This window comes from Oncorhynchus nerka, linkage group LG19, assembly GCF_034236695.1.
Source record: "Oncorhynchus nerka isolate Pitt River linkage group LG19, Oner_Uvic_2.0, whole genome shotgun sequence".
NCBI classification, from domain to species: domain Eukaryota; kingdom Metazoa; phylum Chordata; class Actinopteri; order Salmoniformes; family Salmonidae; genus Oncorhynchus; species Oncorhynchus nerka.
The window spans coordinates 17,907,707-17,913,706 of record NC_088414.1 but is presented as its reverse complement, the minus strand read 5'-3'; positions in this window follow the sequence as shown (position 1 = coordinate 17,913,706).

The window sequence follows — 6,000 nt, the reverse complement described above, 5'->3', positions numbered from 1 at the left end:
GTTCTCTACATCATAACTGTTGTAAATATGACAACTCTTAAGAGGTTTCTCACAAGCCACAAGTGGTTCCAACATGAAGGGTCATCAATGTTACCCAGCAGAAACTGCATGACAGAGAGATACAAAGGGACACAGAGGTGAGTCCTTCACTCTCACAGTCGGACAGGCCAGGAACACATGTAAATAAGTCAATCAATCAAATGTATTTATAAAGCCCTTTTTACATCAGCCGATGTCACAAAGTGCTGTACAGAAACCCAGCCTAAAACCCCAAACAGCAAGCAATGCAGGTGTAGAAGCACGGTGGCTAGGAAAAACTCCCTAGAAAGACAGGAACCTAAGAATAAAACAGGAGAGGAACAAGGCTCTGAGGGGTGGCCAGTCCTCTTCTGGCTGTGCCGGTTGGAGATTATAACAGTACATGGCCAAGATGTTCAAACGTTCATAGATGACCAGCAGGGTCAAATAATAATAATCACAATGGTTATAGAGGGTGCAACAGGTCAGCACCTCAGGAGTAAATGTCAGTTGGCTTTTCATAGCCGATCATTCAGAGTTAGAGACAGAAGGTGCGATAGAGAGAGAGAGTTGAAAACAGCAGGTCCGGGACAAGGTAGCACGTCCGGTGAACAGGTCAGGGTTCCAAAGCCGCAGGCAGATCACTTGAAACTGGAACAGCAGTACGACCAGGTGGACTGGGGACAGCAAGGACTCTTCAGGCCAGGTAGTCCTGAGGCATGGTCCAAGGGCTCAGGTCCTCTGAGAGAAGAGAGAAAGAGAGAGAGAACTGGAGGGATCATAGTTAAATTCACACAGGACACCGGATAAGACAGGAGAAATACTCCAGATATAACAGACTGACCCTAGCCCCCCGACACATAAACAATTGCAGCATAAATATTGGAGGCTGAGACAGGAGGGGTCGGGAGACACTGGCCCCATCCGACGATACCCTCAGACAGGGCCAACCAGGCAGGATATAACCCCACCCACTTTGCCAAAGCACAGCCCCCACACCACTAGAGGGATATCTTCAACCACCAACTTTCTACACTGAGACAAGGCCCTGTATAGCCCACAAAGATCTCCATACGGGACGAACCCGAGGGGGGCGCCAACCCGGAAAGGGAGATCACGTCAGTGACTCAACCCACTCAAGTGACGCATCCCTCTTAGAGACGGCATGGAAGAGCACCAGTAAGCCAGTGACTCAGGCCCTGTAATAGGGTTACAGCAGAGAATCTCAGTGGAGAGAGGGGAACCGGCCAGGCAGAGACAGCAAGGGCAGTTAGTCGCTCCAGAGCCTTTCCTTTCACCTTCACACTCAAATCAAATGTATTTATATAGCCCTTCGTACATCAGCTGATATCTCAAAGTGCTGTACAGAAACCCAGCCTAAAACCCCAAACAGCAAGCAATGCAGGTGTAGAAGCACGGTGGCTAGGAAAAACTCCCTAGAAAGGCCAAAACCTAGGAAGAAACCTAGAGAGGAACCAGGCTATGTGGGGTGGCCAGTCCTCTTCTGGCTGTGCCGGGTGGAGATTATAACAGAACATGGCCAAGATGTTCAAATGTTCATAAATGACCAGCATGGTCAAATAATAGTACTCCTGGGCAAAAGACTACACTCAATCATATGACCTACCGAAGAGATCAAATCAAATTGTATTTGTCATATACACATGGTTAGCAGATGTTAATGCGAGTGAAGGGAAATGCTTGAGTTTTCAATAAAGACTTAAAGGTTGAGACAGAGTCTGCGTCTCTCACATGGATAGGCAGACCATTCCATAAAAGTGGAGCTCTATAGAAGAAAGCCCTGCCTCCAGCTGTTTGCTTAGAAATTCTAGGGACAATAAGGAGGCCTGTGTCTTGTGACCATAGCGTACGTGTTGGTATGTACGGCAAGACCACATTGGAAAGACAGGTAGGCGCAAGCTCATGTAATGCTTTGTAGGTTAGCAGTAAAACCTGGAAATCAGCCCTGCAGGAAGCAAGTGTAGAGAGGCTGGCACTGAAGTAATATTATCAAATTTTTTGGTTCTAGTCAAGATTCTAGCAGCCGTGTTTAGCACTAACTGAAGTATATTTAGTGCTTTATCCGGGTAGACCGAAAGTAATCTAGAAGTGACAAAAGCATGGATTAATTTTTCTGCATAATTTTTTAACAGAAAGTTTCTGATTTTTGCAATGTTACGTAGATGGAAAAACGCTGTCCTTGAAACAGTCTTGATATGTTCGTCAAAAGAGAGATCAGAGTCCAGAGAAACGCAGAGATCCTTCACAGTTTTATTTGAGACGACTGTACAAACATCAAGATTAATTGTCAGATTCAACAGAAGATATCTTTGTATCTTTGGACCTAGAACAAGCTGTTTTGTCCGAGTTTAAAAGTCGAAAGTTGCAGCCATCCACTTCCGTATGTCTGAAACACAGGCTTCCAGGGAGGGCAATTTTGTGGCTTCACCATGTTTCATCGAAATGTACAGCTGTGTATCGTTCACATAGGAGTGAAAGCTAACATTATGTTTCCGGGTGGCATCACCAAGAGGTAAAATATATAGTGAAAACAATACTGGTCCTAAAACGGAATCTTGAGGAAGACCGAAATTTACAGTTGATTTGTCAGAGGACAAATGTCAAAATGTGATCCATGATATCAAAAGCAGCACTAAGGTCTAGGAGCACGAGGACAGATGCAGAGCCTTGGTCTGACGCCATTAAAAGGTAATTTACCACCTTCACGAGTGCAGTCTCAGTTCTATGATGGGGTCTAAAATCAGGCAAGATCATTTGGTATACATTGTCTGTCTTCATGAAGACAGTGAGTTGGCACTCAACAGATTTTTCTACAATTTTTGAGAGGAATGTTAGATTCGATATAGGCTGATAGTTTTTTTATATTTTCTGGGTCAAGGTTTGGCTTTTTCAAGAGAGGCTTTATTACTGCCACCTTTAGTGAGTTTGGTACACATCCGGTGGATAGGGAGCCGTTTTTTATGTTCAACATAGGAGGGCCAAGCACAGGAAGCAGCTCTTTCAGTAGTTTAGCTGGAATAGGGCATGCAGCTTGCAGCTTGAAGGTTTAGAGTTCATGACTATTTTCATCAATGTGTCAAGAGATATAGTATTAAAAAACTTGAGTGTCTCTCTTGATCCTAGGTCCTGGCAGTGTTGTGCAGACTCAGAACAACTGAGCTTTAGAGAAATACGCAGATTTATAGAGGAGTCTGTAATTTGCTTTCTAATGATCATGATATTTTCATCAAAAAAGGTCATGAATTTATCACTGCTGAAGTTAAAGACATCCTCACTTGGGGAATGCTGTTGTTTAGTTAATTTTGCGATAGTATCAAAAACACATTTTGGATTGTTCTTATTCTCCTCAATTAAGTTGGAAAAATAGGATGATCGAGCAGCAGTGAGGGCTCTTCAATACTGCACAGTACTGTCTTTCCAAGCTAGTCGGAAGACTTCCAGATTGGTGTAGCGCCATTTCCGTTCCAATTTTCTGGAAGCTTGCTTCAGGGCTCTGTAATTTCTGTATACCAGGGAGCTAGTTTCTTATGAGAAATGTTTTTTGTTTTTAGGGGTGCGACTGCATCTAGGATGGGGTCCGTTACTCCTCAGCAGGCCAGGCTTGTTCCTGTTTGTGGGTGAGTCCCAGAAAGAAGGCCAATTATCTACCATTTCTACCTTTTGGAAGGGGCAGAAAACAGTTTCCAACCAGCGATTGAGTTGTGAGACTCTGCTGTAGAGCTCATCACTCCCCCTAACTGGGAGGAGACAGATACAATTACTCGATGCCAACATCTTTCTAGCTGATTTACACGCTGAAGCTATGTTGTGCTTGGTGACCTCTGACTGTTTCTTCCTTACATCGCTGGTGCCTTCGTGAATAACAATATCCCTATACTCTAAACTCGCCAGTTTTAGCCTTAGCCAGCACCATCTTCAGATTATCCTTAACGTTGGTAGCCCTGCCCCCTGGTAAACAGTGAATGATCGCTGGATGAGTCTAATACTGCAGGTAATGGAGTTTCCAATGACTAGGGATTTCAATTTGTCAGAGCTAATGGTGGGAGGCTTCGGCATCTCAGACCCCATAACGGGAGGAGGAGAGACCAGAGAAGGCTTGGCCTCTGACTCCGATTCGTTGCTTAATGGGGAGAACCGGTTGAAAGTTTCTGTCGGCTGAATTAGCGACATCGGTTGAGCATTCCTACAGCATTTCCTTCCAGAAGCCATGAGAAAATTGTCCGTCTGCGGGAATTTTGCGAGGGAATTTATACTACTATCTGTACTTATTGGTGGCACAGATGCTGTTTCATCCTTTCCTACACTTAAATTACCCTTGCCTAACAATTGCGTCTGAAGCTGGGCATGCAGCAGGGTTAACCTCACCATAATACCCTGACTACACCGCTCGTGTCGCGTGCGCAAGCGTTGCAAAATACATTTTGAAATCTATGTTATTCAATTATTGCACACACACTGCTCGCGCGCATCAGCGAGTGTCTGTGTTGCCAAGGGCTAAAATAGAAGTCATTTCTATTTCTGACGCAGATCGCGCTGCAAGTTCTGCCTCTCCCATCTCCTCATTGGTTTATAGAAACAGGTACCCACGTGCCATCTCCTCATTGGTTATACCCACGTGGGTGATTGAAAGACGAACTGTGTTGCCGGTTGTCGTGGTAATACTATGAAAGTTTAGATGCCAATCAATATATGTTTAAAGATGAAAAAGCCTGGAATGAGGAGAGATGACTAGAAACGATTCGGTTGACCGTTTCATGTGTGGATTAAATGTTGGAGTAGAGGACCTTGTGCATTTCAGGTAAAATAACAACCTAATGTTTATATCCCAGGACAAATTAGCTAGCAACAGCAAGCTAGCTAAATAGGACAAGTTAGATAGCAAGTGCAAGCTAACTAGCTAAATTGCCATAAATGTTTAATGCTTTTCGACCTGTCCCCAAATGAATGTCATTGGTTCAGAGTTTGTTTTGATATTGTAACCTGCGTGTCGTGACCTGCGTGTCATCTATGCACGATGGCGCACGCACGCAGCCGGTTTGGGTTCCGTAAGGCGATTGTTCTCCTGTATATTATGAGTACAGAGACTGCAATTTGAAGGCTAAATGTTACTACTTAGCTTCGGCTGGTGGAGGCCCTGTAGAACCATGTCCAGATAAAGCATCTAGGGTGAAAAAGTTGAATTAAGAAAGTTGAGCGAGCAAATTTTTTAAAATATATAATACGGTAATTAGAAGTAAAAAAAAAGGAAAATTGGCAGGTAGCAAAGTAGCGTTAGCAACAAACCGCACAGCAGCACGTAAACAAGTCCACAAGTCCATAAGTTTGTCATTCTCATAGGATGGTTGGTAACGCAGTGTACAGACGGACATAGAAGGGCACTAAGAATAGTTGGAAACAGTTTACTTGACACCCAGGGTCATAACACATTATGACACGGTCATAACAATGTCACAACAGCTGACATATCTTGCATAACCTGTCATAATACAGTCATAACACTGCCATGAATTTTTGTGTCATATATTGCATTATTTTATGGCTGGTTATGACACCTACGTAAGAATGTCAAAACCTACATTTACAGATAGCCAGGGGCACACTCCAACACTCACACATAATTTCCAAACTAAGCAATTGTGTGTAGTGAGTCCGCCAGATCAAAGGCATTAGGGATGACCAGGGATGTTCTCTTGATAAGTGTGTGAATTGCAGGACCATTTTTCTGTCCTTCTAAAAATTCTAATTGTAACAAGTACTTTTGGGTGTTAGGGAAAATGTATGGAGAAAAAAGTATATAATTATTTTTAGGAATGTAGTAGAGTAAAAGTTGTAAAGTACAGATACCCAAAAAACAGATGCAGTTTATACCTGAGCACAGATCAGTTAGATATTGTTAGTTTATACCTAAGAGCAGATCAGTTTGATATTGTTAGTTTATACCTGAGAGGAGATCAGTTAGAT